The sequence below is a fragment of the Pteropus medius genome, unplaced genomic scaffold (assembly GCF_902729225.1).
Source record: "Pteropus medius unplaced genomic scaffold, Ma_sr-lr_union100, whole genome shotgun sequence".
Lineage (NCBI taxonomy): Eukaryota > Metazoa > Chordata > Mammalia > Chiroptera > Pteropodidae > Pteropus > Pteropus medius.
This window is the reverse complement of record NW_024350319.1, coordinates 1,102,122-1,114,762: the sequence shown is the minus strand read 5'-3', so window position 1 is coordinate 1,114,762 and position 12,641 is coordinate 1,102,122. Positions and strand designations below refer to the sequence as shown.

The window sequence follows — 12,641 nt, the reverse complement described above, 5'->3', positions numbered from 1 at the left end:
TGGCAGGTGCAGCAAGACATGCACACAAACACTCATATTGTAGGCAGCTGGGCCATGACCTTCCCTGCTTGATTCTCTTGTCTTTGGTAGCTCTTCTATCTCTTTCTGGAAGGCACATTGGAGACCCTTTAACTTTTATGAGTAACCTGCAAATTGTTTAGGGTAACAGCTGGTTAATGGTGGGAGCCAGACCTAAAATCCAGGATTCTAGATTTGAATGCTCTTTTCACTCACCAGTACCAGGCCCAGCATTTCTTGCTCATTATATGGTAAGTTGTGGTGACCCCCCAAGTCATCAGGGTTAGTGGACTCATGGCAAGTGGAGCAGCCTTGATCCACAGTGACCTGAACTGCAGAAGCCTGACCATGCAAGGCCTAGGAGGATTTTTATCCAAGGATTTTCAGGGGGAAGGCATCAGAGTGTTTTAAGTTCAGGAATGAGGAACAGATTTTAATTTTTAGAAGATTGCTGTGGAGAATTGGTGACTGGAGTGAATGCAATGACAATTTAAGAGGTATTTGTGGTCCTTCAGGTGAGAAATTGTGGCAGCTCCAATCATGTCGCTGAAACACTTGGAGAAGCGATTAGACTGGAGAGATATTTAGGAATTAATATTGTTAGGATCTGACAATATTGTAGACTGTCTATGGAGTATGAATCCTAGTCATAGTGTGACCTTGATTATGATACTGAAGCCTCAATTTGTTTCCTCATGGGTAAAATGAGGATAATTCCTACTTTTGAGGATGATTAGTAAAAAGTTAAAAGTGCTGGACACACATTCAATATAAACAAATGTTCTTATTAACAAAGTTGTTTTTTTTTTTTAATTTAGAAATGCTCTAAGTACGGAATACGTTGGATCTGAAGTAACTTGTCAACATTGGCAGATTTATTTCTTAAGTTCCTGTTAGTCAAGTGCTCCAGGCTCACCTCTTACTCGGTCGGGACAAGGGGCAGAGGACTGTGATAAATGCATCGCAGTGCACAAAGATGTGGAGCACTCCAAACTTGGGAGGGGTCAACGTATGGCCAAACCCTGACAATTTCACTTTCTGTACCGTTGGACCTCTCACCCCTAGGTTGGTGTTTCTAGAAGACAAGGAGAGCTACGGGCGGGGGCGGGGCTGGAAGCGCTGGGTTCTGCGCGCCGCTGCCTAGACCGCGGCCCCCGCCCCCCCTTTCCGGGGCTGCCGCTCGTGACGTCACTAGAGGCGGAGCCGGTCGCGGGGTGGGAGGCGGGTGCGTCGCGGAGCGCAGGCCGCGGCGGCCGCTGAGTACCCAGCAGCCGCACACTACGCTGGCCTGCGCCCCAGACTTGGTCGCCCACCCTGCGCGCCCACCTCCGCCCCCGGCGCTCGCACGCCGGGGACCTGCGGGGGCTGGTCGTTTAGCGAGCAGGCCTCCCGATCGGGACCCGCGCGGCGACCGGAGCCCCACGGTCTGGGCGCACACGGAAGTGGTGAGTGTCACCGAGGGGAGGTGGAGGATCCTTCTGCGGCCGCGGACGACGGGGCGAGGGGCGCAGAGCCCGGCGCTGGCGGGAGACGCGGCCGCCGCTCTCGGTTCTTGCGTGTCGCGCACCCCGGGCCGCTCCGCGAGCGCGACGCGGGACGTGAGGGCCCGGGCGGGGTGGGGGCGTGTGGGTGCGGGCGGGGGATTTCCAGCCGAGCGGAGCCGGCCGGCGGCCGAGAGGTCGTGGGGCTGGGGCCCAGGGCCTGGAAGGGAAAGGTTAAGGCTTGCCGCCCCCTCCTCAGGGCGCACAGCAAGTTTTCATAAACAAGCCTGGAACGCGCTGACATCCTGTTTATACCACCCCGAGATACAGGCGCGAGCTTGAAGTCTGACGTCCCTCGCTGTTGCACGGAGAACTTGACCGCCAGCTCTCTGGCAGAATTGCCGCGGGGCGGGAGAAGTAATTTTTCTGGCCTTGGGACGGAGGCTGAGGGTCTTAGCGGTTTTCCTCCTTTGCCATGTCAGCGAGGGAAAGTTTCTGGGATTTGAGGCCACGTTTGCGGCGGGCGTGGGGGGTGACTGTGGACTCAGGAAACGCCTCCTCCTCTTTTAGGTTTGGTTGGGACCCAGGCCCTAGGCTGCTAGGGAGAAGGGCGAAAGACGCACCCTGGGCTAGAGGCCCAAGGAAGAGGAACAGAGAGAGAGAGAGAGGGAGAGAGAGTCACCAGGAGAATTGCGAATCTTGTAAAAGGGACTGATTGATTAACCGAAACGGGCTGGTCTCTGGCCCGCTGTCACTCTGCAGACCCCATTCGCGTATGGTCGATGGTCAAGCATCAAAGGGAAACATCGCTTTAGCGGTAGTAAACACCCCTCTCAAGCCACTCTCCAAGGTAAACGTGATTATTACCAGGTGTTTTTGCACATTTTTTTAATTGAAAGAAAGTTTTATTTATTTATTTCCACATTTTTTTTGATTGCATCTTCTCTAAATTCCTGCGTGTCCCTGAGGAAGAGGACCTGCCGCTTCTATTAATAATACGTGGCTATGAGTTGTCTTCTGTCCCTGGTTGGATATATGCTATTAAGATTTTTCCTTGTAGGGTTTTTCTGAGTGGCAAGAGTTTACAGCTGTATAAAATTGTCATTACTTTTTTTTTTCGGGAGAGGAGAGCATTAAAAATCTTGGAGAGTTAGTGATGATGAGTATAATGCAGAAACAATTAGATATGATCTTGGAGTCTGATTGTAGGCAGTTTTTTTAAGAAAAAGATTCAAGTCATGGGCATATACACAGTGGAAAAAATTTTTTTAAACGAACAGTTTTATATTGATTTAAGTTTTGGTCTTTGTTCCAAAACCTCGTTTTTTTGTTTCTCGCTTTTGCTTTTGGTGACTGTGTTGTTTTCCAAGACCAGAGAGTTGTTTTCACTGGAGGATCAATGTGTTCTTTTGTACTTTGTGGTGAAGGTTAATGGAGACCAGGAGGGTACCAGACACTTTGGGTCCGATATACTTTGTAATATGGAGAAAATGTCTCCTATGTATAGATAGATCAAGATCACATTTAAAGATGTAAGTACATCATACCTAAGTGATTATGGACATTATGAATAGGAATAATCACAACTTCTTAATTCTACGTATGTTAACGAAGCACTTTCACTGTATTTTATTTTTTCTATTTAGCTACAAAAATGTTTTTTTTAATACTAGGATTGCAATGTGACACTCCACGTTAAATAAAATCCAGTATAAAGTTTCCTCATTCCACAATATACTAATTATTACCACTGGGAAATAATAATAGAGAGTAAATACTTCATACATATATAGATAAAATAACTCAAACATTTCCCAAAATATAACTACATTTCAATTTTAGGCAGTCTTAATATCAGTTTCAAATTTAGGCAGTCTTAATATCAGTTTGACTAATGCTATACTTGTAATTATCTCTGATCATTTGGTATACACCCTTTACAGATTTAAGGTGTTAAGGGGAGTTAAGTTGCAGAATTCAAGTATTTGCTGAAAAGCTTGTGAAAGTAAGGAATTTTGAGGGTGTAGTTGCTTTTGCAGGAATAGGTTCTCAGATTAAATGGCATGAAGAAATTTAAACTGAGTGTTTAAAGAGGATTGTGAGGTCGGCTAGTTTAGATTCTGGGTTCACAAGCACTAGTGTGGTTCAGGCCACAACTTCTAGTAATGTTCCAAAGTTATCACTCAGTTTCTTCTGAATAGCTTTAAGTAACACATATTTGGACAGAAACCTAACTGAAACAAGTATTGAGAACATGTGTAGGTTTATACTCATTTTTATAGAGTAGTAAGGTATTACTGTATTCATAAGATTTATTAGCAAAGAGCAAAATATGTATTTTCTAACTCCTCTGTTTTTCCCCATATACATATTATATATCTTTGTTATGTATGTCTTTGTTATGTTCTAGTGAGATAATATGCTTTTAGATTTATCATCTGAGATGTGAATATTTGTACAAAGAGATTTTCTTATTCACTTCCACATTTAAAAAATTGTTTTAAGCGGAGGGAGAATTGGTTAACTGAATCTTGCTGAGCAGGCAGTATCTAATGCTCTGATTTATTGTGGCTCAGTGGTATATGGAGCCTTGTCATAGAGTAGAGATGCTAGAAGGAACGTCTCAGATTATTTCAGAACAGTGTTTCTCGACTGGGTATGATTTTTGCACCCAAGGAGATATTTGTAGTTTCTGGAGACATTTTCTGTTGTTATAACTTGGGGGGTGGAGGTGGGAGGAGGCAATGTTAATTGTTTATAGTGAGTAGAGGCCAAGGATGCAGGTAAACATCCCATAATGCATGGTGCAGTCCCATACAGCAATTATCTGGCTCAAAATGTCAATAGCTCTGGGGTTGAAAAATCTCGTTTCGGAATGCCAGGTAGGGGAACAAAAAGATCCAGGCTTCTGTCATGGCAAATTGTTTCACTTCAGGCCTCTATTTTCCTCATCTGTAAAATGTAACTAAAAATATCACTTTGGCCATCTCGTGAAATAGTTGCAGAAAATCAGGTACATAATGCATGGAAATTGTGAATGCTACACAAATTATAACTATTTTGAAGAATGAGTTTCTTATAAACGAGTTGTTAGATACACTGGTAGTTGAGGAAAGGAGTTAAGATAATATGTTGAGTGAAGAGGTGGATGCTTTGCTATTATTGAATCGTTAGTCGATTTTTTTGTGTAAAGGATTTTTTAATGTAGTTTTCTTATTATTAGAACACAAAAATTTTTAGCTCTGTAATTTCCGTAAACATAAAGATTGTTTTCTCATAACAAGAGGGAAAACTCAGTATAGAAAAATTAGAAGATATCGGAAAGTAGTAAGTGGAGGAGAAAAGTTATCCATGGTTTACTTCCTTTCCCATGGATTGGTAACAACCAAGTTCTCACGCATTTCTTTTCTATAAGAGTAAATGGAAGAAGAGTTAATGATGGAAAAGGGGAGAGCAGTTAGTGACCAAGGAAGGTGCTATTTGTTTCTATGCCCTTCATTCTCTCTCTCTCTTTTTTTAATACTATGTACAGGTAAATTCCATTATAGGAGCCATCAGAAAAATTGGTTCATTGTTTTTATACTTTGCAGGCTAACCTCCAAGCTCTGTTCTCATTTGGCATGTTGTTTCCTTTCTGTTTCTTGTTCTCCCCTGTACTCAGCTAGGTGTGCCACTATTGCTTCCTGTCTTGAAAACCCTATGGTAACATGGGGTTTTAAACAGCTGCCATGCTGAAATAACTGGGTTTCAGGGGCAGGAAATTACTTCCTATAAGTATTCTTCCCTCTGAAGTGCACCAGCTTTCTTAGCAGTTTGAGGCAATAAGAAAGCATAAAACATTAAGTTCATTTCCATGATATATTTACTTCTAAGTTTTTATGATCTGTGATTCTTAACAGCTGGCAGTGGGCACACATTTTTTCCTTGGTGCTCTGTGAGTAAATTGTCTAGTTCCGAGGCAAGACTTGCTTTAGAAGCAAAAACGAAAATTTCTTTAAGTCTACTCCAGCCAGAAGACAGAGCTGGTCTCTGTTAGGATATTTTTAATCTGTGGTAACTGAATTTACTTAACAGTAACATTCACACAGCACTTTGTTCATTTATTTATTCAATAAGTACATCTTAAGTTCCTGCTATGAGTCTCAGGGAGTGAATAAAGAGAACAAAACAGGCAAAAATCCTTGCCTTTATAGAATTTATATTCTAGCGGAAGACTCTTGGGCCTATTCATTCAGAGGTTCTCAGTTGCAGATTATACACGTACAAGTAAGTAAATCCTACTTTGTGAATGTAGAACATTTTTTAGAAAACTTTTGTCACTCTTTTATAGTCTAAAGACTAAGAGTTAGCTTTCCCCTCTTCCCCTTTTTTATATTAGAAATTAATTAACTCATTCTTTGTATATACAGACATCTCTTTGGTACCAACTAAGTTCCTGGCAGATGGATAAGAAGGTTTACATGGAAATAAGCCTACTGTATGTAGCCATAACACAGTAAGAGCAACACAGTACCTCTGTGGGTGATATTATAGTAGAGGTTGGAATTAAAAGCACGGAGACCCCTGAAGGGAGCTAAACTCTGCTTGGAGCAAGTTGTCGGTGGAGGTGGGGTGGAGTCAGAAGCTATCATGATTGCAATAGAACATGCTCAAAGAGGAGGTTTTCTTTAGAATGAAAACCACTGAGGAATCTTTTTTCCAAAAAAGGCACTTTAATTCTTCTGGGAAGGAGTTACCCCGAGGATCTGGGAGAGAAGGCTGCCTCTGTGAAACCTAAAAAGAGTAGCTGTGGCTATCTGCAAAGAAGGCAATAATGACTCGAACCTGGCTGGGGGAGACTAAGTCAAGTCAATTTATTAGTCAATTTATTATATCTCTAGATAGAAAACAGACTGATTTATTGCATTTTAGTCTTGTTTTCCATAATCTGTGGTTTTTTTGAGGCTCTGGAGCCAAGCTGCTTGGTTTGATGTCAGCTGAGAATGTGGGCAAGTTACGTCTGTTTTTTTATCCATCAAATGAAGATAAAGATGGTACCTACCTCTAAGATTGTTTTGAAGGTCAAATGACTACACCTAAAGATTTTTGAGTAGTGCCAGGCACATAGTATGAGCTATTTTTGTTGTTGTTGTTGTTGGGGGTGGAATTGGTGAACAGGCTATGTGTTGAAAACAAAGTAAAGAGCTCAAATTATATTCAGAGTGCTTTTTAAGATTGTAGGGAAATGCAATCCACTAAATGCAAAACAAAGAGCAGTCTATATTAGAAAGGCTTCAATTAGAAATGGATAAATCAAAAACTTAAAAAGGCAGTTTCTCAAATCTACAACAGATTATTATGTAGGCAGCACTAAAGGTGATAAATTAGGTTTTACTCAATTTTTAGGGAAAGATGAGAAACAAAGATGCCTTTAATTTAACTTTAAATGCCATCCAAAGTATATAATTTGGCAGGACTATATTAGACTTTTTGGGAAAGTCAATACAAAGGTACTGTGTTGCTCTTACTGATTCAGTTTACTAAGCAAGTGATGGGCTGTTGGCAGGGAGGCACAGGCATACCTGTTTGTAAAATGGTATCTTCAGAGTTGTGTGGAAATTAAAAATCTTAAAGCAGATCATGTGCCAGGGAGGCACATTTGCTGTTTAAGGGAACTCTTAAATGTATGTTCAGTTTCTCATGAATACTGTTTTATTAGTTTCTATTTCCATATATGTATCGTGCTTTCCTAAAGCATGTTTTACCCAAAACATAAAATTGTACAAAAAATTAGCCCTTCCTACTAATCATATTTTAAATATATTTTTAGTCCTTCTGTGATGTTTATATTGCATTTATTCATATTCTCAAGAACAATAGTTGCTGCTTGGTTGGGAAAAAGCTCTTGATGATATTCTCATCCCATGTGCTTTGATAGCAAAAGAGTTAGCTCTCTCTTTTCCTTGCTTTCCCATTTGAGAAGAAAAAAGACAGTAAAAGTCTCTAATTTGTATTTAGGGGTTGGGGCAGTAGGTAAGGAAATCCAGTCCAAATGGTGAACAGGCTGACCTGTAGGTATTTAAAAAATAAACTTAGGTGTATTATTTTCAGGTACTTTGGGTAACTCACACAAGTTCCAGTGTATAAAGTAGAAATAGAAAAGAACAATTTGTAAGTAATGCAGCTCTTGTTTTTAATGGTGTTTTAAAGGGCTTAAGGGTATTAGAACTGACAACAGTTCATCCAGTTAAGCACAATTATATCTGCAGGCTCATTTGCAGTTAATTTGCTCAGATCGTAGCAAGGGAGTAATTTACAGCAATTTTTTTTTAAATTAGTAGAATTTAATGTTATGTTAATCTTTTACGTTATGGTAAGAGAAAAGACAAAAGAAAAAAATCAGGGAGAAAACAATCTGCCAAATGTATATTTTCCCAGTGAAAAATCTTGTTATTAAGCATGCATAGGGAAGCAGACAGATGTGAGTAATACCATAAAGAGGTACACTGGATCTTTTGCCAGGGACACCTGCAAATCCATTTCACAAAACACAGACTTAAGAAAGTAAGATGCACAGTGCCTAAAATTAAAACTTGACTGATTGTGATCAATTAAAGCCATTCTGTAAAACTTTATGCAGGACTACTAATCACTGTATATCAGTTATCTAGTTGGGAAACTCATTTGGTATATGGTAGTGTCTCCAAGAAGCCGGTCTTTTTAGTTGTTTAGGATGACCATTCACTCAGGTTGGTTAGATGTAGGAGGGCCAGGGCAGAGGAAGCACGACTGGCTTGAACATAAATTGATGTAGATTTAGGAAATAGGACACTTGTGTTGTACAAACTGACAAAAGATAAAAATGCTCTCAGGTTTTCGTGTTTATTTCTGTAGATCATATATTATGTGAGCAAAGGACAGGCCTGATTCCTGCCCTGAGGAAGCTTCCTTGCTCATGGAGAACACAGTAATTCAACAGTTGTACAACTGTTTGTTACAGTTGTGCTAAGCACGAGAGAGATGTCTTAGTTTGCTATAAAGCAGAGGTGGGGGGCAGTAAGAAGAGAGGGTACATTATTTTACATTGAAATCTGAAGGATGAAAGAGTTATCCAGGCTAACAGGGTGAGAACGTTTTCCAGCCAGAAGAAACAGCATGTGCAGAGGACTTGAGGTGGAACTAACACTGCCGATGGAGAAGAGAGGACAAAGATGCAGGCTACTGAGGTAGGGAGGAACTTGATTAAGCAGGGCCTTTGGGCCGTATTACTTTGGACTTCATTATAATATAACAGGGAAAGTTGAGGCTTTAAAACAGGGTATGACATGATGGGACTTGAGTCATTTTATGGGAAAAAAAAAGGATTCCACACCTATCACTACTGCCCCTGTGAGCACCTTTCTCTCTCTCTGCCCACTCTGCTGCCAGATTTCTTGAAAGCTTTCACTGCTTCCCACTCATTCCTTCACCCTTTGCAGCCTGACTGCCATCTCCACACTCTTGAGAGTGCTTCTTTGAGTGACCTTCTTGCTTTCACAATCAGCCCCCTTTTCTGCACTTGTTATCTAAAACAGTTGATGTTGCTAAACACTTCGTTCCCGAAAGATGTCCCAGAATCCCACTGCTGTCTTGCTTCAGAAGACACAATACTTCTTTCTTTCCTTTCTGTATCTTTGCTCTCTTCTCTTGGTGTCTCCTCTTCCTCTCATCTCTTTCCTTCCCCCAGTGAAGACTTTTCTAAAGGTTCTGCAAACGGCAGATTTCATTTGTTCCTAAAACTGTGCAAATGACCTGCTTTCATTTGAGCTTAAGTTATCATATTTCTTCTTCACTCCTTACCTTTTTAAATACTGGTTGAGCAGCTTCAGGCACTATTCAAGGCACTGGAGGGACAGTGGGGAATAAAAGGCAAGGCCCCTGTCCTTAGGGAGCCAACATTCTAAGGTGTTAAACATGTTGATAAATAAACAGGATAATTTTGAGTGGCGATAAGTGCAATAAAGAAAACCAGTAAGATAATGGGTAGAGAATGCTTAGGTTGGTGGGAGGAGAGGGGATGACTCTGAGGAGATGACATCTGAGCTCAGATCTGAGTGATGAGTAGGAGCCAGGCGGCACCATGATCTGGAGGAAGAAGGTACCAGGCAGGGGGAATAGCAGGTGCCTCAGTCCTGGGGGATGGACTGTGGGGGATGATCTTCCCATTTCATCCTAGGCTCCCTTACCTGGATGTCTTGTTGACACTTCACATTTAACTGCTCCGAAATTGGTATCATCTTTCTTTCTGACCTAGCCAGCCCAGTAGATGATTTCTTTGTTCCTCACAATGCCCTCTCTATCCACCACCCTCAAAACCTTAGACCTGTGGTCAGAAAACTTCCTGTGAAGGGAAAGACAGTACATATTTTCAGCTTTGAGTGTCATGCTGCCTCTGTCACCTCTATGCACTTCTGCTGTTGTATAACTAAAACAAACATAGACAGTATGTGAACCAATGAGTGTGACTCTGTGGTGTTCCAATAAAACTTTATGTATGGATACTGAAATTTGAATTTCTAGTTGTCACAAAATATTTTTTCCCCAACTTTTTAAAAATATATGATTTCCAGAGCTTCTTGGCTGTACAATGTAGGCAGCAGGTCAGATTTGGCACTTAGCCAAAGCTTGCTGACTGGTGCCTTAGACTCCTCTTGATCTCTCCCTTTCATTGTTCCATAGCTGGCCAAGCCTTCTCTGTGCTCCCTCCAGGTATATTTGTACCTTTGCCTTCTCACTGATACCTGCCACTAATGTAGCTTTTTTCTACTTGGTTGATCGCAGTAACCTCCAATCTAGTCTCCCTGCTTCCAGCCTTATCCCTCCATCTGTTCTTTACACAGTTATTGAATAATCTTCCTGCAGCTTAACTCAGGTTGTAGAATTTCCTGACCACCAGCCTTTAGAAGCCCCTATTGCCCACAGAAAACAACCCAAACTCCACCTTGGTGTGGTATTCAAGGCTTCTATGATAAGCCTTCAACTTCTCAGCTTGTTCTCCCGTTTGTCTCCTCCTACACTGTACCAAAATTGATTATTCACTAGTTTGCATTAGACTCTCAAACATTTCTCATATTTTTCTACATTCTTTTCCTTTTTTAACGCACTTTGCTTATACCTCATGCGCTCCATCTATAATTCTATAACTTTCAAGGCCCCTTCAAATGTGCCTACCTCCCTACCCGCAAGAAGAGGTATATATACATGTGGTACTTGGGCGGTGTACAATCCTCTTTTCTGGGGCATTATGTCTGCCTGTGCTTCAGTTCTTTTGTAGACTTACCTCCATTATGCAGTCTCAAGGTCCTCGAGGACAGGTACTCTCTCATTCTTTGAAATATCCCCATTCACAGTAGGCACATGGTGTTTATTGAATAAATACTAAATCCTGTGTAGATAATGTACATTTGTAGAGGTTTAAAGTGGAAAAATTTTACCGAAGGGAATTTGGTCAAATTAAATACTTGATTCTTACATAAAATGGTATAGTTTTGTGAAAGATCACTAAGTATTTTGGAAGACTTTGGTGATATTCTTGCTCCAGTCAATGGCTTAGATAAATAATTTCAGGCAAATTATTGATGCTTCTCTTCAGAAATTTGTATGGTAAAAGGGAGAAATATCTTGGAAGAAAGGCAAAAAGGCTCTAGGGCAATATGGGAATCATGATGTGGGTCTGGTGGAAAATGGGAGAAGCACTTTATAAGTGTCTTGTAATCTTTTGGTTAACATGTGCTTGGGGTAGGTCATGTCCCTCAGGTTTGTGGATTGTGTAGCATACCTTTCCGAATGAAAAAGAGAGGGAGCAGGAGGATGAGACTCAAGATTGGTAAGTTTTCATTATGTGTCAGCTGTCATAGTTGCTTTGCATTTGATACTTAATCTTTTAATACCTAGAGAGTTGCATCCTATTGGCATTATTTTCCAGATGAGCAAACAAAGCTAATAAATAGCAGAGCTGGAATTCGAATATGGAACTCTCTGGCTTTAAGGCAAAAACCCCTTTTACTCTTTTATCCCCGCTAGCTTTATTAGGGTATAATTGGAAAACCTTTCTACTCTCAAAAAAATAAAACAACCCTTCTTTCTACTGTCTTGTCACTTGTCTTTTTTTTTCTTCTTTTTGCTGACATTGACATTTAAAATGAAAACCTATGGAACTTGTTCCTATCCTTTTTCCCAAACTAAAGCTTCTGTAGCAGTTTTAGGCTCTTGGAGCATTGCTTCTATGCACCTATATTGTATTTGGCATTGTTAGATGCTGAGTAATAAAGAGGATCTGAAAGGGTTTTGTGGAGGAGCAGTTCTGAGGGGATGGGTGGTGAAATGGGCAATTGGGTCCATTTAGCTGTCCTAAAGAGAGTTTAGTATTTTCTTGTGAAATATTTTTGGCATTTTAAATCAAACTTGATTTACTATTACTTAATTTTACTTGGGTATTATATAACATGTCCCATGTTTACCTGTTTGGGGCCGAGTATACCAGATGTGTTATGAAAAGCATGCTGAACTTGGAACCAGGAAGAGCCAGGGCTGGGGCTGTCCTTTGCCATTTACCAGCTCTGTGACTTTGGGCTCATAATTGATCCTCAATTTTTCTCAACTATAGTATCGATTTAGTAGTACCTATCACAAAGGTGGTCTGAGAAGGTTAAATGAGGTAGAACATATGAATAGCTTCAGACAGTGCTTGGGATTCAGCAACACTTAATAAATGTTAGGTAACTACTCTCACCTCAAATACTGAACATTGCCTGAAAATCTGTAAATGATTATGTAATGTTTACATGTTTCTAGGTGAGAACTTTATAGATAGATATTACTCAAGTTATGAATTTCTGGGGCAGGACATTTCCTTATCAAATGGCTTGCTTCCCACTACTATGAAAAGGTCAGTATAAGATAGTGGTTCAGACTTCAAAATCTGGAACCAGAATCTGTACTTTATCCTGCTTTAGTTGATCCTGGGCAAGTTATTTAATCTTTTTATGCCTCGGTTTCCTCACCATAATAGTAGCATCTACCTTTTAGAGTTGTAAGGATTAAATGGGCACGTATGTACGTGTGTGTGTGTATAGATACACACCAACACTGTTTAAGGATTTGCCACTCTTATTACTTATTATC

At 40.8% G+C, this 12,641-nt stretch overlaps 1 protein-coding gene across 1 annotated transcript in view; it reads left to right on the top strand.

Annotated features, from left to right (window-relative positions):
- Positions 1 to 1,230: 1,230 nt before the first annotated feature.
- The window catches only part of JAK1 (Janus kinase 1), a 113,945-nt gene continuing 102,534 nt past the window's right edge, over positions 1,231 to 12,641 (top strand). The window contains exon 1 of the mRNA XM_039838457.1: positions 1,231 to 1,463. The gene's annotated coding sequence lies outside the window, so the exon portion shown is untranslated. The remainder of the gene's footprint in view (positions 1,464 to 12,641) is intronic.